The sequence below is a fragment of the Rhinoderma darwinii genome, chromosome 8 (assembly GCF_050947455.1).
Source record: "Rhinoderma darwinii isolate aRhiDar2 chromosome 8, aRhiDar2.hap1, whole genome shotgun sequence".
Lineage (NCBI taxonomy): Eukaryota > Metazoa > Chordata > Amphibia > Anura > Rhinodermatidae > Rhinoderma > Rhinoderma darwinii.
This window is the reverse complement of record NC_134694.1, coordinates 19,356,122-19,377,922: the sequence shown is the minus strand read 5'-3', so window position 1 is coordinate 19,377,922 and position 21,801 is coordinate 19,356,122. Positions and strand designations below refer to the sequence as shown.

Here is a 21,801-nt window from a genome sequence, read left to right as displayed (position 1 = left end):
TTCCAAATGATATAGGCTTGTTTGGTTGGTAATCTGGAAAGACTGGAAATATGAGAATAAGCATAAGTAAAAATTGAAAGATTTTTCTGAATTAATAGGCAGATTTTTTTTTTTACATTTCTAGAGGATTACTAGAGGCACTTGTAAGGTGCACTGGATGCCAAAGCTTGTATCAGTCAAGACTTTTTGAATGAAAATGATTGTTAGTTATATTATACGTTATATGTTTTAAAATTATTATATTATATATACTGAAAACGAGATCTTAAGATAGTGAGGTCATTAATCAAGCGCTTGTTCTCCTCATCCTTGAACTTCATATCACTCAGTTGATCGTCAACTACACGGTTGACCTTCTCAAGTTTGGCCTACAAAAATAAATATTAATATGAGTCTTTTCACAATTTAGGGATAATCTTGGCATCAAGGACATGACATTACCTTAGATTTGGAGATGCTCTCCAGGTCACTGGCAAGATCATCAATTTCCATTTTCAGCTCAGTCTTTTCTTTCTCCAGTTTTTGTTTGACACGCTGCAGATTATCGATCTGTTCTCCAAGCTCAATTACGCTATCAGCATGCTTTTTGCGCAGGGAAGCAGCTGTGGCTTCATGCTGAAGGGTGGCTTCTTCCAAATTGTCTCAATTTCTGGCACTCTGCTTCACGCTTCTTATTTAACTCAATCTGGGAAGATGTTGCACCTCCAGCCTCTTCAAGTCTCTCACTTATTTCTTCCAGTTCTCTAGAAAGGTCAGTTCTTTGCTTCTCAACCTTGGCATGAGCTGCCCTTTCAGTCTCCATTTCTTCCCCAAGTTCTTCAGAACGAGACTAGACAACAAAGGTTGATTATCAGACTGAATGAAAAGTGTAATGAAAAAGATTTTGACATTGTTTTGATTCATGGTGCTCTACCTGCAGTTCCTTGATCTTCTTTTGCATTTGTAATCCCAGGGACTGCTCATCCTCTATCTTTCCTTGGAGTTGGGTAATTTCAAAGTCTTTTCCGTGGAGGATGATGAATATGCAATATGTTTGTATCTGCTGAATTAAAATTATTTGTCATTAAAAAAAATAAGCATAAATACAAACTTTTTTCATTTCTCCTCATTTTGTTGCTTATCATTTTCAAGATCCATGACTGTTTGTTGAGACATCTTGACATCACCTTCAAGCTTTCTTTTGGTCCTTTCAAGATCAACGCAACGTTTCTTTTCTTGCTCTAAGGAACCTTCAAGCTGAAAGGACAAGAAATGTAATCAAATTATTAAATAAGAAGATTCAAGATTCTTAACATAAGTGAAATTATCAAAATGTAATATTTTATTCACATCATCTACTTGCTGCTCCATCTTTGTTTTGTCTTTGGTCAAAGAACTGACTTTGTCTTCCTCAGCCTGAAGGTCATCGAGAGTTTGTTGATGCGCGTCTTGAAGAGCCTTTCTTCTCCTTGATAATTTTAGATACATTTTCATCTAGAGCAGCCAATTCTTCTGTGAGATTTTTAACCTACAAATAAAGATTATCATAAAGCATAGATTTGTTTATTACGTTGGAAATAAAGGTTATCTTCTGTAACTCTACCTTATTTTCTGTGGCATGCTTTTCATTTTCAACTTTAGCCAGAGTAAGTTCTAAGTCATCAATATCTTTCTTCAATTCAGAGCATTTGTCTTCCAACTTTCTCTTTTTGGCTGTCAACTCAGCATTACTTTCTTCCTCATCTTCAAGTCTCTCACTGACCTCCTTTAGTTTAGATTCCAGTTGGATCTTGCTTTTTATGAGACCTGTCCTCAGCATCAGCCAAAGTATCAGATTCCTGCAGATTTTCAGATATAGGTCAGCCATTTATACTACTAATCACAAGTAAATTAAAGATATTTGTGTGTAAAAGCGTGTATTAAACCTCCTACCATCTGAACCTGGAGAAGCAAATCGTTTTTTTTCCGTCACAAGGGCAACCAAATTCTCTTCTAGCTCTTTCCTCTTCACTTCTGACTTAGCCAGAGCTTCTTTTGTCTTCTCAAACTCGTCTTTCATGTTTGACATTTCTTTTTCTGTCTCGGCACTCTTCAGGAGAGGCTTTATCTTGAAGTACAGCTTCATCCATGGCCAGTGTGCGACATTCATGAAGGATCGGAGATTGTACTGGATGATAAATATAGCTTCCCTGTTTGAGAGAATTGATTAATGTATTTTTATCAAGTAACCAATTGGTTGTGAATTTGTGCCACAAAAAATAATGTTCCCTTCTATCCAACATCTTCTTAAACTCATCTCTCATTAGGAAACCCCTACAAAGAGCTTGAAGATGAGTGATCAGCTGTGTCAACTTTTCATCTCTCATCTCTTACAGCATACCCAAGAGACCCGCTTTTAAGAACACCTTCAGACACAGAAGACTATTTTTAGAGGCCAAAGAAGATAAATGCTTGAATCAAACAAGAAGACTAACAGGTACTGTTTATATACCTTGGTGTGTCCAAATTTGTAATGTGTATGGTCCACATTAATTGAACCCAAGAGTTTCTCAGATGCTTTCTTAGTGTCAATAAATTGGCAATCAGGAATTGCACTTGCATTCAGCACCTTGTAACTAACAGATAAGAGAGAAAAGTATTATACAGTTTTGAAGGCTTCCAAATTTAAAGGAGTTCTGTTTTTTGATTCTCCCTTCTATATTGTGGGCTTTTCATTAATTTTTTTCTGTTAGGGCTCATGCACACTCAAAGCCATGAGTACCTTCTCGGTGGCACACAGAGTCCCTAAGGTTCCAAATTATGAATCAATGCTTTTATAGACGAATACCTCTCTAATATGATGTGATGGAACATGCCATGATTATTTTTTCTTATAGATTTCCATATGAAAACTGCATACAGAGGTACAGTATGGTCCCATACATTTTTTATGGGTGCCTTATCAATTCTTCATACAACGTGAATCTGTAATATAGCAGTGTGTATGAGAATTTAACGTAATGGAGAACATAAGTTTGCACAAATATACTTGTGGGTATTACCTCGGGTAGCACAACCACTTCAGCAAGTCAGCAGAGTTGAGACCCAATAAATAACCAATTTTGTCAGCAACTAGATATAGAATACACAGCACAACATTATTCCTTGTAGATTATAAATGTTCATGATTATTTTACCAAGCCAATAACCACTAACCTTCAGTGCCATCTGGTGCAGCCTGTTCCTTTTTCTGCTTCTGATTGAACTTCATATTGCCATTGTGCATAACAGCACCAGTCATTTTGTAGATGCTAAACTTCTCATCTGAACTAAACCCAAGGATGTCTATAGCAGTCTGTTAAGATATGAAATAAACAAGATGAGTAAACAACAACATTTTACTATTTTATGTAAAGGTTCCTTACAATAAAGTTGTTAACTACTTACATTAGTGCCTAACAGTTCCTCGTCATCATTAATACTCTTCACAACGATTTCACCCTGGCTGATCCAAGGGTAGTCATATGTGTTGGTGGTGACAAGAAGCATGTCTAAAAACAACAAAACCATGGGCTATTGCAATAACATAACTTATAATACAAATTCAAACTACAGAATTAACACTTCTAAAAATGGTAAGAAATTATTACTCAATCGCTATGAAAAAATAGATTTCTCGGTTGTACAATTTGCATGACCGAGAACACAGGTATCATTACACTGCTCTCTATCCTGTATATAGCACTATCAGCATTTTGCCGGGTCAAAGCTACTGAAAAATTCCCTATAATACCAATAACAATGAATGTAATTATAATCTATGGAAAACCGTTACGTTAACAGTTGTTATTACTTATAATACTGGAAGGAATTCCGATAGAATATTTACTCTTGGTTGCATACATTAAGTCCCAGCCTTTCTTGTAGGGTAGAATATGTTAACTCATGAAGGCACCATATGGTGGCACACCGAGTAAAGTTTTTTTACATGGTCATTTATTATTTATAAATGTGAAATTACCGACAATCTCTGGTTTCTTGTTTGTGAAGATCTGGTAGAAGATGTGGTAGCTTCTTTCAGCTGAGAGCTGGAATGTGAGGCCCTGTTCACTGAGTTTTTTGACGAGTTTTTTGGCGCGGAAACTGCTCCGCAAAACTCGTCAAAAACCGCCCGAAAATGTCTCCTATTGATTTCAATGGGAGGCAGACAAGTTTTTTTAAAGCGAGAAAAAAAACGTGTCGCAGTAAAAAGAAGCGACATGACCCAACTTGAGGCGGTTTCCGCCCCCAAAACCCCATTTCAATCAATCAGAAACGGGGAGAAAACGTCTCGACAAGTGTTTTGAGGAGTTTTTGTCAAACCACTGTGCAAAAAATGTCTGGAGCAGTTTTTGCAGGAGGAATTTTCCTCCTGCAAAAAACTCTGTGTGAACACAGCCTTACTCTGGACTTTTCCAGCAGATCTGTAGTTGTATATAAAATGGGCCATGTTAACACGTCATAAGCCGCAAAATGTAGCAGAAAGAGAAATCATTAATTTAAAATTTTTCCTGCAGGTATATGCGTAAAACTGGTGACTATATGACTATAGGCACATGTAACAGTCTAAAGTCTAGTGTTATCTACATACTCATCCTTACATGTTTCAATATCTGCTGAAGACAGTTTTCCAGTGGTTCCGAAGTGAATTCGAATGAATTTACCCTAAATGAAGCAAAAGCAAAAACATGACTGTATTTTTGTACGGTTCAAAATAGAAAATAACCCATATCTGCTACTAATGCTTACAAAACAAGAGGAATTGTCATTTCTCAGCGTCTTAGTGTTGCCAAAGGCTTCCAGCAGAGGGTTAGCCTGGATGATTTGATCCTCCAGAGAACGCTAAAAAGGAAGACATAGAAATGGTAAGTTCACACGTAGCATAAATACTGCGGATTTTCCGCACCGGGTTTCGTTGCGGAGAATCTGCAGTATAATACAGTAGCAGCAGAGTGGATGAGATTTGAACAAATCTCATCCACAGGCTGCGTAAATCATGAGCGGTAAAAACTCTCAGAAATTGACAGTGCGTTTTTTTAATCCACAGCATGTCAATTGTATTTGGGTAATCGCTGCTTTTTCTTGCGGGTTTTCCCCCATTCAATTCAATGAGAAGGTAAAACCCACAACAAAAAGCTGCAATTCCACCGCAAAAATCGCAACAAAAAAAACAACAAATTATACTTACACAGAATTCTGTGCTGCTTCATCCAGGCCGGCCTCCTGGGATGACGTTTCATCCCTTTTGACCACTACAGTCAATCAGAGGCTGCAGCGGTCACATGGGATAAAATGTCATCCCAGGAGGTCAGGCTGCAGGACGGCAGAGGGACTCGTCACCATGGCTACGTAAGTATGAAACTTTTTCTTTTATATGCAGTTTTCCGCAGCGTAAACATTCGGTGCGGTTTATCGACTGGAATTCCCTGCCTCGCTCTAGGCAGATACGCAGCCAGGGGCGTAGCTAAAGGCTCATGGGCCCCGATGCAAAAATTCTTACTGGGCCCCCCCCCCCCGCAAACTTCTCATGGCCGACGGTCCGCAGCTTTCAGCTGCATCGCTGGGTCTCCTAAGTGACCCAACAATGCAGCACTAGCAGCCAGGGGCGTCACTAAGGCTGGGTTCACACACCCTATTTACGGACGTAATTCGGGCGTTTTAGCATTGAATTACATCCGAAAATGCGGCTCAATAGCATAGGCAAACATCTGCCCATTCATTTGAATGGGTCTTACGTTGTTCTGTGCCGACGGTCATTTTTTTTACGCGCCGCTGTCAAAAGGCGGAGCGTAAAAAAGACGCCCGCGTCAAAGAAGTGCCTGTCACTTCTTCAGACGTAAATGGAGCCGTTTTCCATGGACTCCATAGAAAAACAGCTCCAATTACGTCCGTAATGGACGCAGCGAAAGACGCCTGCACATGCCATTACGGCTGAAATTACTGTGCTGTTTTCTCCTGAAAACAGCACCGTAATTTCAGCCGTAACAGACGCTGCCGTGTGAACATACCCTCAGGGCTTAAAATGTCAGGGAAATAGCCCCAATACATATGTGTCCGCCCAAAAAAAAGTGTGTATATGAGACAGCATAGCATATCTATAGCACTACGACCCTATAAACTATGGATAGGATTAGATACAGTGGCTCAGCAGACAGTATCACACATGATAGGATTAGATACAGTGGCTCAGAAGGCAGTATCACACATAATAGGATTAGATACAGTGGCCCAGCAGACAGTATCACACATGATAGGATTAGATACAGTGGCTCAGCAGACAGTATCACACATGAGAGGATTAGATACAGTGGCTCAGCAGACAGTATCACACATGATAGGATTAGATACAGTGGCTCAGCAGACAGTACCACACATGATAGGATTAGATACAGTGGCTCAGCAGACAGTACCACACATGATAGGATTAGATACAGTGGCTCAGAAGGCAGTATCACACATGATAGGATTAGATACAGTGGCCCAGCAGACAGTATCACACAAGATACGATTAGATATAGGGCCCAGCAGACAGTATCACACATGATTGGATTAGATACAGTGGCCCAGCAGACAGTATCACACAAGATACGATTAGATATAGGGCCCAGCAGACAGTATCACACATGATTGGATTAGATACACAGCTCAGCAGACAGTATCACACATGATTGGATTAGATACACAGCTCAGCAGACAGTATCACACATGATTGGATTAGATACAGAGCCCAGCTCGCTGACATTGCGTCTCCAGCCCTGGACCCAGGATAGGTAAGAATAATAATTTTGCTTCTTTATGTGTTACTGATTATTTTTGTGTGTTTGTGTTTTTTTACAGGTTCGGTTGTTGGACTTCGGATTCGAGGACTTCAATTACGGCGTTTTTTTTTATTCTCAATAAAATGGTTAATGAGGGTTGTGTTTTTTTATTTCAATAAAATATTTTTTCTATGCGCTTGTATCTTTTTAAACTTTATTATCACCGCCTTAGTAATGGCCGCTGGCTGATTGACAACCTCCATTACTAAGGCGGGGCTTAATGTTAGCCGGTGCAGAGGCTAACACTAACCCCCATTATTACCCCGGTACCCACCGCCACCAGGAGTGCTGGGAAGAACCGGGTACGAACCAGTCCCCGACCATCTTTAGTGACGGGCAGGCACCGGGGTGACCGCAGGCTGGTAGTATTAGGCTGGGGAAGGCCAAAAACAGTGGCCCTTCCCACCCTTGTAATGCTGCCTGCTGCTGCTGTGTTGCATCTGGCTGGTTATGAAAATTGGGGGGGACCCCACATCGTTCTTTCCAATTTTTTATTTTTTTAAATAACGTGGGTTCCCCCCCATTTTTCATAACCAGCCAGATACAATAAAGCAGCAGCAGCCTAGCATCACCAGGGTGGGAAGGGCCACTGTTTTTGGCCTTTCCCCTCCTGATAATACCAGCCTGCGACCACCCCAGTGGCCGGCCATCACTACAGATGGTCAGGTACTGGATCGTACCCGGCTCTTCCCAGCACCCCTGGTGGCGGTGGGTACCGGGGTAATAAAGGGGGTTAGTGTTAGCCTCTGCACCGGCTAACACTAAGCCCCGCCTTAGCAATGGATGCTGTCAATCAGCCGGGGGCCATTACTAAGGCGGTAGTAATATAGTTTAAAAAAAAACACAAAGAAATAGAAAGAATATTTTATTGAAATAAAAACCCCCACACAGCCCTCATTAACCATTTTATTAATTAAAAAAAAGCCGTCATCGAAGTAGTCCTGGAATCCGCCGTAGTTCAACTACCGAACCTGTAAGAAAACACACACAAAATGATTAGTAACACGTGTGTTAGGCTTAGATACAGGGCCCATGTGTGATACTGTCTGTGGGACCCTGTATCTAAGCCTACCACAACATAGGCTTAGATTCCGGGTCCAGCAGACAGTAATCTTATACAGTATAAGATTACTGTGTGCTGGAGCCCTGTATCTAAACCGACAGTGTGGTAGGCTTATATACAGGGCCCATCAGACAGGATCATGCATGGGCCATGTATCTAAGCCTACCATGTGATTGGCTTAGATACGGGCCCATCAGACAGGATCACACATGGGCCATGTATCTAAGCCTACCATGTGATTGGCTTAGATACAGGGCCCAGCAGACAGGATCACGCATGGGCCATGTATCTAAGCCTACCATGTGATTGGCTTAGATACAGGGCCCAGCAGACAGGATCACACAATCTGTGATCCTGTCTCATGGGTCCCCTAAGCCTGCTACATCGTAGGCTTAGGGGTTGTGCAGTCCCTAAACATTGATGGCCTATCCTCAGGATAGGCCATCAATAGCTGATGTGTCTCCCGGGACCCGCAAATCAGCTGTTTTGAAGGGGCCGCAGCACTCGTACGAGAGCTGCTTCCCCTTCATTTCACTACTCGCCCACACTGTGAATCGCCAAAACGGATTCACAGTGTGACCCGAATGAAGTGACAGGAATGAAGGGGAGCAGCTCTCGTACGAGTGCTGCGGCCCCTTCAAAACAGCTGATTGGCGGGTCCCGGGAGTCAGACCCCGCCAGTCAGGGCTTACCTTACCTTCCTCTTCGGCCGCGGCGGGAGTTCTGTCGTCTCGATGCTGTGCGCGGCGCATAGCGTGGTGACGTCATGCGCTGCGCACAGCGCTTTACATCAGGACCTCCGCTGCCATCCGGAACCAGGAAGGTAAGTAAAGTATGTTACTATAGTAACAGGGGCCCGCGGCCCGAGTTACTATAGTAACTTTTTATTGATGTAGTGCGGGGGGCCGTGGGCCCCCCTGGCTTCGGGGCCCGGTCGCAATTGTGACCGCTGCGACCCCTATAGCTACGCCAGTGTACGCAGCATATCCGCCCTGTGTGAACATACCCTTTGAGTTCACAATTTGTATGCTTAAAGGTGTTGTGTTTGAAGACAACCCATTTTTTTTACTGAAGCTGATCATCCCGGCTCTGGCTTTAGAAACTTAGAAGCTCTGGCTGGCCATACATATATCATACAATAAATGAATTGCCGAGAGGCAGAAAATTATAAACAATCCTTATTCGTGATATTATACATTCAGATCACATCATATCATGCAAAATATGCAGTTGTTTTGTATCATACTTGGGAGAATTAGAGGATTATTCTAAGTGGTAAATGTCTTTGCTGATACCAACTTCATTAGAGTATGAAGTCAAACAACAATGAAAAATGGTAATGTTTTGAGATTTTAGAAAGAGAAAAGCCATAGGAAGAGCCATTGGGGCAGATTTACTAATGTTGTCCAACATTTGGACAGCGTAAACTTAGGCTATGTTCACACCTCCTGAGTTGTGACATTCCGTTGTTCTGCTCCGTCAGAGGAGCAGAACAAGGGAATAACGGAGGCAAAAGTTCTGTTGCACAATGGACATTGCTGTAGGCCGACGGAACCCATTGATTTCAATGGGTTACGTCGGTTTTCCGTCAGGGTGTCCTTGATTTTACCAGATGCAATAGCGCAGCATTCTGCGCTATTGTCTCTGGTAATCCCTGCCAGATATGCGACGGAGGCCCCTAGCGGAGCCTCGAACGCAGATGTGAATGAGGGTCTCCAACCAGACAGTCAGAAAGTTCGCCAAATTCATAGTGGCGCACACGGTATAATACATTTGGTGCATCTTGCTAGACATGTTTTTCACTTTTCTTTTCCTTATACAACCTCTGGATTGGCTTTGTTTATGGCAGTATTTTGAGACAAACATTTTTTGTCGCACTACAGCACATTTTAAGTCACACCCCTTCATCTAAGCCAGGTCACTTTTTTCAGACATTTTCAAGAAGTGTCTAGTGAAATGCAAACATCTGTCCCCTTTGCTCAAATAAATAATACATTTGTCTAAATTGATTTGCGTGAAAAGCGTGTCACGAAACCCCTGCTTGGACTGGTGAGGTGACAACTATCCGCAGATTCCAGGTTGGGATGCTCGTGGCCCTTTTTATTCTATTCTATGGGAGTTACAGAATCAGCCGAGCAAGCACTGCTCGGCTGTTTCCGTAACTCCCCTCTCCACGAGCCCACGCCTATGATAAGCAGCCAGCGGCTTCCTCACAAGGTGAAACGGAGGTCAAGTAACCCCCGTTCTCGATATAGGTGTGGGTTCCAGAGCAGTGGATATGCAAGAAATGTCTACGTTGGGAATAACCCCTTAAATATATAAAAAGTATTCAGACTATTTTTCGCTTTTTCATGTTGCATTGCGTAACAAAATGAATTCACAATGGCTGCAATTTTACCTTTAAAATAGCTAATAATGGTGGCCTGGACCAGCATGAGAGTGGACGCATAAGTTCTTTCTCTCCCGCTGACTGAAGCTAAAACCGGCTTACCTAAACCTCTGCTGTGGAAGTGGACTGATCATACATACCGGGGATTCTTCAGGTACTTGTGGAGCGAAGGAGCAGAGAGAATTTGAGCTGCCGGCGTGTCTCCTTCTTGTCGGATTTGATCTGTGTCGCTGCGGCCTAAGACACGTGGAAACCGGGGAGTAAAGTAGAGCCCGAGTCCAGTGTCTAGAGAGTCTGACGGTGCAGTGTTTTTCTGCTCGTCCTCTGGGGATACAGTGTGCTGCTGCTAGAGGAGGCTGATATCTCTCTGTTTTTCAAGTCCTTACCTCTGGTCTCTGCACATGATGATCCTCCTGTAAATTACGCTGGTTTCCTCAGTCATCCTTCATCTTCTCCACAGTGAGTACAACTCGTGTCCTCTGCAGTACTTCAGTTCTCCCAGCCAGACATTTTGATCTGCTACTACTTGCTACCATTATTGCTGTCTGCCTTTACAAAACTTTTGCTAAGTAACTTTATTATAGTGTGGTGCACTGACCTGACTCGTTCCATTCCTTTCCCGTTGGTGGAAGTGTTTTTGGGAGTGATAGACCATTTTCTACTCTACAAGTTGCATATTAATACATATTTGACTGATTCTCTGACTGCGGCAATAGTGTTTCGATCTCACCATGGATGGTACGACGAAAAAAAATGCCAAGTCCAAACCTACGAAACTCACAGAGTTTTTTCAGAATTCTTCCTTGCAGTCCTTGGATTTTAATAGACGTATATCGCTTCCTCCATCCTCTCCTACCCCCTCGTCTAGAGCAGAATCTCTGGATAGTGAGATGCAGGCTCCCCTGGACTCTCACCCTGTGTCAGAGGCGGTGATTTAAAAGCTTTTAAATTCGCTGAGAGATTCTCTTCAAACGGATATTAGGCAAGCCATGGGGGAATTGAGGTCTGATATTCAATCCATTGCTACACGTACAGATCATATTGAAAGCAAGATTGCGGTTTTTGCTAAATCTCATAACTCCTTGATTGATGCTAATGCTACCTTAGAAGAAGAAGTGCAGAGACTCTCTAACAAAGTTCTGGATCTGGAAGATAGGTCCAGAAGGAATAATGTACGAATTCGTGGTATCCCAGAATCTATTGCTCTGGATTTGCTATCTCCATATCTGAAAGATCTTATGTCCCTGGTCCTTCCTCAAGGATCTGATCTTTATCTAACTATTGATAGAATTCACCGGATTCCCAAGCCGCGGCATATTGCTTCTCATCTTTCTAGAGACACTATTGCACGTATGCATTTCTATCATGTCAAAGATGATTTTTTGAAAGCCCTAAAGAAATCTCCAGAACTTCCGGATAAAGTTAAAGATATATCAATTTATCCAGACCTCTCTGCGGCCACTATGTTACGTAGAAAGGAATACATACCTATAACCAAACTCCTGAGAGAGAAAGGAATCTTGTACAAGTGCGGATTTCCGGTCAAACTTATAATTTCAAGAAATGGATCTCAAAATGTGTGTTTCTCTCCGGGGGATGCAAGGGATCTTCTTCAATCTTGGGGTCTCCTTTCAACCCCACTTAACAGTCCCCATCGCAAACAAGACACCAGACCAGAAACGGTGACGCCTCTCTGGTCCGAAAAGGTTACCCGTTCTAAGCACAGAGTTGGAGATTGAAACTGTTCTATGGTGCTTCACTTTTAGCTGACTAAGCTTCAGATAAGTGTGTGACTCACTGCGGTCCGATTTCGTGGCCCTTTGTTAGAGGGTAACGAAGTTCCACTGACTTTTGCCTCCTTTTCTTTTTCCCTGAAAGAGGGATATTGGTTATACTGTTCATCAGTTATATACTGTTCTGTGTTAATAACAAGATTGATTACTCTCTGACTCATTTGTGGTAATCTTGATGGGAATCAAGTTTCTTTCATTTAATGTTCATGGGCTGAATTCTCCATTTAAAAGGTCGCTACTCTGGAAAGAAGCAGTTAAATCACGATGTTATGTTTTGCATATCCAAGAATCTCATTTATGTACTAAAGATACTTCTCTCCTTAAACATTCAAGATTTCCTCACGTTTTTTTCAGCTTCTATTGACATTAAGAAGGTGGGGGTATAGCTATTAAAAACTCAGTTGCGTTTAAACATGTTAAAGATGTTATTGATCCAAAGGGTAGATACGTGATCCTGGTTTGTGAACTTAATGCCATTACTTTTACTATTGTTTTGGTGTATGCTCCTAACTCTAGACAGCATTCTTTTTTTAAGAAAAGTTATTGTCAAAGCCAAAGCTATACATCAGGGGGGGGCTGGTCTTCTGTGGGGACTTTAATGTTGTTACACATGATCTGTTGGATAGATCTGTCCCTACTTCTAGAGGGTCTCCTGATCTCAGTGATATTTTACTAGAGGAGTGCCTCCATGATGTATGGAGATACCAGCATGCTTCAGAGAGAGACTGCTCCTTTTTTTCTTCTCCTCATCAGGTTTATTCTAGGATAGCCATGTTTTTGGTGGATAGCGGTATGCTTCTAAATTCAATATCTTCAGATATAGGAATTATTACTTGGTCTGACCATGCCCCTATTGAGCTAATAACATCTGATAACTATGATTTACCCCCTAGGTCCCCTTGGAGACTTAGAACTCACCTTTTGAAGTCCCCCAAGGTACGAGCTACCATTGAAAAGGGATTGTCTGAGTTTTTTTACATTAATGCTCCTTCTGCTTCCTCTCCTGAATTATTATGGTGTACCCATAAAGCCTATATTAGAGGTTTATTTGTACAATTAGCACCTAGAGCCAAAAAGGAAAGAACCCGTGAAATAGATGATCTTTTACATTAAATCCAACAGTACGAGGGTTTAATGAAACAAAGTCCTTTACCAGTCTATAATGTTATGCTGGAAAATGTAAGGAACAAATTGAAATCCTTGAATTGCTGTTATGAAACTAATTTGAAACGTATGAAATGGAATTTTTACACTCAGGGTAATAGGCCTAGTAGATTATTGGCGAATAGAGTGAAACAACAAACAGCTAACTCTAAAATTTCGTACCTCAAAACGAAAGAAGGGTTAGACACTTATGATCCTCAAAAAATAGCGGACGCTTTTGCTGATTATTATAGTGATCTGTATAATTTGAAAGATGATCCTACTCTTCCAAAAGTTACTTTAGAAAAGGCCCAGGAATTTTTGTCATCCCTGAATTTACAGCAACTGAGCAGCCTGACCGATCCTATCTCTGAGCAAGAAATCAGGAAGCTTATCTGTTCTTCGAAACAAAATAAGTCACCAGGCCCAGATGGCCTTCCAAATGAATACTATAAAACTTTCCTTAATGTTCTGTCCCCATATTTTCTTGGTTTGGTTAATAACATAGTAATTACTGGATCTCCTCCTGCGGAAATGTTGAAAGCCATAATTGTTACTATTCCTAAACCTGGGAAACCCCCTGATTCTCCCACTAATTTTAGACCGATTTCACTGTTAAACAGCGATATAAAGCTCTTTGCCAAATTACTAGCCTCTAGACTTAATAGATGCCTATCTTCTCTGATACAGGCCATCAGGCCAGAGATGGAACTAGGAGGTGTCTAGATCTAATCCAAATTGCGCATAACTTGAAGGTTCCTACGGTGCTGATTTCATTAGATGCGGAAAAAGCCTTTGATAGGGTTAACTGGCATTTTCTAGAAGCCGTTCTGGATAAGTTTGGTTTCCAATCCTTTATCAAGGATGCAATCTTTTCTTTATATACCTCCCCATCGGCCCAGGTATTTACGTCTGTTTTCTTTTCGAAACCTATTCGAATTAGTAATGGCACTCGTCAAGGGAGTCCGTTGTCTCCCTTAATTTTCACCCTGTGTTTGGAACCATTTGCTGAACTTATACGTAGTTCCCCTGACATCCATGGCCTTCAGGTTGGTCCCTCTGAGCATAAAATAGGGTTGTGTGCCGACGACGTCTTGTTATTCTGCAAATCCCCTTTAACAACGATTCCCGCAATACTTCAAGTTATAAACTCTTATTCGGCAGTCTCCTTTTATCAATTAAACGTTTCCAAATCCTCAATGATGCCTATTCATATCTCCCCCACAACTCCAAACTTCTCTCTCTAGATTTAATTTTGCTTGGGCAGATGCGGGTCTGAAATATTTGGGGATTACGCTCACTCCCAATCCTTCTCAGGTAGTTCCTATTTATTTCTCTTCTCTTACTGGGTCTCTTAAACAGGATTGTGTAATATTTGAAAATTTTCATCTTTCGTGGTTTGCTAGAATTCAAATTTAGTTAAGATGTTTTTGCTCCCCAAATTTTTATATCTGTGCAGAACTATTCCATATATCCTTCCGGGTTCTATTACCTCACAACTCCAATCCTTATTTTTTAATTTATTTGGAATAAGAAGAGTGCTAGAGTAGCTAAAAATCTACTTTTTCACAAAATGAAAAATGGAGGGATGGGGGTACCAAATGTTGTAGTATATAATATAGCGGCTATTGCAGACCAATTACATCCCTTTTGGAATGCTACAACCCCTTATTTGTGGGCTGTATTGGAAGACAGTATTCACCCTAAATTTTATTTTTTTTTCATTATCAAGATTTTTTATTTTGTAGCAACAAAATGACAGCATATATACATTACACAGTTTTGGCAGAAAAAAATGAAGTATAAAAGGTAATATAATGTATAATGAATTACAAAGATTATACAATTTCATAATAAACATAATGTTACGGTGAGTAAATGAGGGAAAAATTAAGACAGACTGAGAAGCTTAATAGTAATATTTAATAAAATTAAATAGGGATTAACTGGTTGCCGACACAGGACGAGTATGCTCGTCCTGAGCGGCGAGCACTTCGCGCATTAGGACGAGCATACTCGTCCTGTGTGACAGCCGTCTGTGCCGTCTCTGTGTGTGCGATCGAGAGCGGGGCAACGGCTGTAATACACAGCCACGGCCCCGCTCTGACAGCGGAGAGGAGAGAAACATCTTCTCTCCGCTGTTAACCCTTTGAACGCCGCGATGACAGCTGATCGCGGCGTTCAAGGAGAGGGGACTGCACATTGATCGCGTCACAGAAAATAACTGTGACGCGATCAAAGCCCACAACTCGTATGGCCAGACAGCCCAGGGTCCAGTGAAGGACCCCAGGGCTGTCTGAACATATTTCCTGTTGTTAGGGCATATTGAGGTATGCCCTAACAACTGCCTGTGTACAATCAGTAACAGGCTAATGTACTGGCATATAGATCTATGCCAGTACATTACAGTTACAAAATAAAAATCAAAATGATAAATCCCTTTATGGGATTAAAAAAAAAAGTTAAATGAATGTAAAAAATAAATAATGGTAAATAAATAAATAAAAAGTAAATAAAATACACAGAAATACTCATTTTTTATAATAAATCAACTTTTTAAAATATAAGTCCCAAAACATGAAATAATATAGACATATTTGGTATCGCCACGACCGTAACAACCTGTACTACAAATGTATACCATTATTTATTATGTTCGGTGTATGGTGTAAAAAAATAAATATTAAAACTGCTGCACAACTGCTTTTTTTCTGCATTTTAATCTAATTAAAAATTTATAGAAATTAAACGATAATGTATTTGTACCAAAAAATGGTACGTACATAAAGTACAACTCGTCCCGCAAAAAACAAAGTCTCATACAACTACGTCGTACAAAAAATAAAAGCGTTATGAGCGTCGGGATGCAAAGAGGGAAATGTAAAAAAAATTGCTCTGTCCTCAAGGCTAAAATTGGCCGTGTCCTTAAGGGGTTAAAATGGACAATAGATGCAAGAGGACTGTATATATATATATATATATATATATATATATATATATATATATGTAAGAGGACTGTATATATAGGGAAAGTCAATAACTGGATACGGTAGCGGCCGTAGCCATAGCGACTGCAAAATAATACGGTGGCCAGGGGAGTCCAAAAAAACAATGGAACGCATGATGGTACGCACACACGAAGGATCGCGCAGCGGTGGACAGAGGATACAGAAGTCCAAAGAAGAGACGGAAAACAGTGAGTGAAAACATGCTATAGTTAGATAGATGTTGCACGAATAATTGATACAATGAAAAGATAATGTGCACTGTCTGGAAAAAGAGAAATAATGTATTAATAATGAATAAAAGAACAAATGGATAATACGTGTAATAAAAAGGGGCAGATGCTAGATTAGTGTCTAGTGACGTTCAAGCATTAAAATTGCGCCAATTTGCTCTAAAATTTGGCACATTTTTTTTACACTTTCTAAACACAGTAATAAACCTGCCCCAATGAGATTTTTGCCAATAAAAGCATTCCTGTATTTGGCACAAATCTTCTATCAACTTGGATGCTCTCATCTCCCTTGCTACTCTAATTGTTTTACGGTTCCGGGAACGCTCACAGGAGGTTGTTTGTGAGAGAAAGACATCTAGGTTGGCTCCTACATTTCAAATACCCCTACTCATTCCAGCAACTGCTACTACTGAAGAGTTAATGCAGATTGAAGGGGTCAGACTCCCTGACCAGGAGCGATGTCACTGACAACCTGTGTCTGTATTGTGGGGCAAGGCTCATTATCTACAAAACTGTACTCTGAAGCCGGAAAACTTCACCTCCTAGGGTTGGCAGGAGAGACTACCCTAGGTGGTACTGACCATTCTCAAAAACTCTTCACTCCAGTGTCTCTTGTCCGCAGTAAAGACTACTTGTGTCAGTCTATCTGGATTTCGGTTCTGTGGATAATTTCATTTACCAGGCCCTGCTTACTCAACTTTCCGTCTGGAAAGGACTTTTCATGCGGTTTCAGTCAATGGGCAACTGCTCCTAGAACCGGTCCTGTTTGTTATGAAACCTCTGGGACTCTGTATAGAGGCCCTGCACTCTGAAAGAATCTCATTTTACGTTCTTCCAGACTTAGTGAATCCAATACTTCTGGGTTTGCCCTGGTTAAGACTACATTCTCCAGTTTTGGACTGGGATTCCAGACAAGTTCTACGATGGGGACCTCACTGTCACTCAAACTATCTTATAGAGGTTCTCTCTCTTCAGTTCCTCAGAGAAAGACCAGTCTCCTACTATCATATGCCTCCATTGCAGATGTTTTCAGTAAGAAGGAAGCTGAGACCCTACTACCCCATCGGCCTTATGAATGCTCAATAGAATTGATTCCTGGGACTTCCCCCTCCTCGTGAACGTGAAGGATGGTTCCCTCCGTCCCTGTATAGATTAACAGGTACTTAAAGAGGCTCTGTCACCAGATTTTGCAGCCCCTATCTGCTATTGCAGCAGATCGGCGCTGCAATGTAGATTACAGTAACGTTTTTATTTTTAAAAAACGAGCATTTTTGGCCAAGTTATGACCATTTTCGTATTTATGCAAATGAGGCTTGCAAAAGTACAACTGGGCGTGTTGAAAAGTAAAAGTCCAAGTGGGCGTGTATTATGTGCGGACATCGGGGCGTGTTTACTACTATTACTAGCTGGGCGTTGTGTATAGAAGTGTCATCCACTTCTCTTCACAACGCCCAGCTTCTGGCAGTGCAGATCTGTGACGTCACTCACAGGTCCTGCATCGTGTCGGCACCAGAGGCTACACTTGATTCTGCAGCAGCATCAGCATTTGCAGGTAAGTAGCTACATCGACTTACCTGCAAACGCCGATGCTGCTGCAGAATCATCTGTAGCCTCTGGTGCCGACACGATGCAGGACCTGTGAGTGACGTCACAGTGCTGCACTGCCAGAAGCTGGGCGTTGTGAAGAGAAGTGGATGACACTTCTATACACAACGCCCAGCTAGTAAAAGTAGTAAACACGCCCCGATGTACGCACATAATACACGCCCACTTGGACTTTTACTTTTCAACACGCCCAGTTGTACTTTTGCAAGCCTCATTTGCATAAATACGAAAATGGTCATAACTTGGCCAAAAATGCTCGTTTTTTTAAAATAAAAACGTTACTGTAATCTACATTGCAGCGCCTATCTGCTGCAATAGCAGATAGGGGTTGCAAAATCTGGTGACAGAGCCTCTTTAATAAGATAACTGTAAAAAATAAGTATCTCTGATTTCAGAACTAGTCAATAGGATTCGTGGAGCAAAGGTCTTTATGAAATTGGACCTACGTGGATCCTCTAAACTGATCCGTATCCGGGAGAGTGACGAATGGAAGACCGCCTTTAACAGCCAGGACAGTCACTACGAGTAGCTTGTAATGCCCTTCGGACTCTGCAGTGCTATTTCATTCTTCCGGGAATTTGTCAATGGAGTCTTTCGGGATCTGCTCTATGTCTGTGCTGTTGTGTATCTTTATATATCCTTATATATTTACCAGATTTGACTACCCTTCGAAGACACGTACGTCAGGTCTTGTCTCGGCTACAAGAGAATGATCTGTATACCAAGCTGGAGAATTGTATATTTGAAAAGTCTTCTCTGCCTTCCCTGGGGTAGATCGTTTCTGATCATGGTCTTCTGATGGACCCAAAAAAACTCTCTGCGATCCAGAGTTGGCCTTGTCTTGTCCTCAATGTCTCCATGCTATTCAGAGGTTCATTTGCTTTGCCAACTTCTATAGGCAATTTATCTCTGGCTTCTCCTCACTAATTGCCCTAATGACAGCTCTGACCAGGAAAGAGATAAACTCAAAGAATTGGACTCCAAAAGCTAAAAGCGCCTTTTTGGAATTAAAAAAAAGGCTTTGCCTCCACTACTATGCTACATCACCCTGACGTGTCAAACACTTTTTCTTAACAGTTGACACTTCTTCCTTGGGCACCGATGCTGTGCTGTCCCAGAAGAACTCCAAGGGGAGATCCATTACCTGTGGGATTTTTTCCCAACTCTTCTCTCCGGCTGAAAAGAACTACTCAATCGACAGTTGCTGGCCATCAAGCTTGCCTTGGTGGAGCAGTGATATCTCCTTGAAAGGTGCTGCACACCGTGTGATTATCTACACTGATCACATGAATTTGACGTATCTACAGACAGCACAGTGCTAAAATTCCCACCAGGCTAAATGGGTGATTTTCTTCACCCGGTTAGATTTCTTGTTACACTTTCGCCCAGCTGAGAAGAATGTCAAGGCAGATGCCCTTTCCTGGTCCTCTAATATGTCTGATCAGTTTTCCATGAAACACTAAGGTTCCAGGAAGGGAAACACTGCTCTACGATCATGATTGTCTTTGCAGTAACCTCTACCTAATGTTACACACATTTAAATGTCAAATAAGAAATTAAATTTACTCAAGGATGGCATGTGTGGTAAGACATAAAGTACTAAAGCATCAAAACTGAGTTAGCAGGATTCCTGAGAGTCGAGTAATAGGTATGTCCCTTATTACTTTCACCTGCTGAATGAGAGTGAAGAGCTCAGCCCAGCTTTTGCAGGCAAGGGGAATGACAGATAAATATATAACTGGAAAGCCAGATCAACTGCTACATGACTTACAGGCTGCTGCTGTCATGGAAGAGAGCTCATATTTTGCCCTGGTTTTGCAGTTGAGGAGTTTTCTGCATTGAATAATTAACTAGTAAAACCTAGATACGGAGAGAAACATGCTTAAATCATTGCTGTTTGTAAGAAAACTAGATTCTAAGACTGAGCCTAGGAATGGAAGTCAAAATACTGTTATTTGTGGTTTCTTAAAAGAGTGGTTTTATTTTACAATGGTTTTAGTTTAAATTAAATAAGAGCTGGAAGTGCGATAATTTTCTAACGAAGTGTGTGATGAGCTGATCTTGGGAATCTCTTTTTCTAGAAGGAAGTGTCTATATGGAGATGCCTGTGTAAAGAATTTATATTTTTAGAGCCTCATATTTTAACACACACTATATCAGGACTAGAATTGCTTTGTTATTTGACCTTTGTTGACAAATAGAACTACAGGATGATTGAAAATGGATGGTGAAAAATTATAGCATCGGTATTCCTAACCGATGGAACATAACACAAATTTATTAACATTATTAACACACTATCTATCCAAGTTTTATCTATACACTAGAAATGTTTCTATTGGTGACACAGCAGATGTCTAACTAGGCGGTAGTCCAGTTCTGGCCAGCACAACATTGGTGAATTGTTCTTTCCGGTGTGGCTGATCATTCAGGTATCGGTGAACATCCAAATGGAAATGTGGAGGTGCATCATCCTCCTGATAGACTGCATTTGGCTGACCTTCCTCTATCTGTTGCATAAACCATTCCTTTAACGTGTCCAGATATGAGTGGCCAGTGACAGTATCAGCAAAAAAAGAAGGGACCCGTAGACTTTGTGCCTGCTCATTGCACAGAACACGTTTACTGTGGGTCAGTCCCTCATGTGCTTGATAAAGGCACATGGTTTTTCTGAGCCACAAATTCTAACGTTGTGGCCGATTAACCTTCCCACTGAGGTGAAAGGTAGCCTCATCGCTGAACACCAGCCTGTCAGCATATGCGTCCTCTTCCAATCTGCCCTGCAAGCCAATTTAAAGGTCACGCATTTCGGTATGTCGTCTGGTTTCAGCTCCTTAAAAATATGTAATCTCTATGGTTTACAACGCAGACGTTTTGTAAGATACGCCATACTGTGGTTTGTGGCACATGTAGTTCCATACTAGTCAGCCTGGTTGACTTTTTGGACTATGCTCGTGCATGGCTCAAATCCTGTTCACTATCTCTTCCGAAGTCTTTGGGCAGCCTGGACTTTTCCCATGACATAAACACCCAGTGGTTTATGCCATGGGACGTTTGTCCCTCCGTAAGGCCCAGCATGGACAATGAGCACCCCTGTATTTTAGACAACCGCACAATGCATGAAGGTTTATCTGCAAAGTTTCTAGTTTCCGGGTGGCACATTTAATTTTCGTGCAGAAGTACAGCTGTCACCGCCTTGATCAGCATATCAATAGATTACCTCAGCCAAATGCAGAGCGGGACCACTGGGCACGCTGCATCAAATGTCAGCAGTCCATAGTAAGCTCGCTACTTCCGTGCTAAAGTCCCCACCACATTTCCCCTTATAAAATAGGGCAAAGGGCCTCCCCCTGTATGCTACTGCCCTAGGCACCGGTTCACAGGTGCCTTGTTATAAATACCGCCCTGATTCTAATGTGTATAGAGCAGCCTGACTGTCCTCTGACTAAATGTGGGTTGAACAATCCTGATACGTTGGGCACCGTATTATCCACTGCCCCATTGAAATAGGAAGCTGGGCCAAGCTTAATGTTAATGTGGGAATAGGCATTGGACTGTTGTACATTTAAAGAAATTTTTGCTAAATGCATTTTTCTTTATTTCAACATGACACTGAGAATATTATGTTCTTTCCTATCTAGTGAGACAGCTGGTTGCGTGCTTAGAGCATTGCTGTGTGACGCGAGGTCATTAGGATCATGTACTGATTTATGGATGGGAACCAATTTTTTCTCAAAGTCGATTCAAAGACAGAA

General features: G+C 41.5%; 1 protein-coding gene and 1 pseudogene across 9 annotated transcripts in view; one reads left to right on the top strand and one right to left on the bottom strand.

Moving 5' to 3' along the window:
* The window catches only part of TEX28 (testis expressed 28), a 210,802-nt gene that overhangs the window by 14,562 nt on the left and 174,439 nt on the right, over positions 1–21,801 (top strand). For 8 of the 9 annotated variants that reach the window (XM_075835443.1, XM_075835447.1, XM_075835446.1 and 5 more), the window contains exon 3: positions 2,355–2,455. The gene's annotated coding sequence lies outside the window, so the exon portion shown is untranslated. Of the gene's footprint in view, positions 1–2,354; positions 2,456–2,855; positions 2,883–21,801 lie in introns of all 9 variants that reach the window. The other variant, XM_075835438.1, reaches the window with a different exon arrangement.
* LOC142658967 (myosin-4-like) lies at positions 611–10,709 on the bottom strand (annotated as a pseudogene).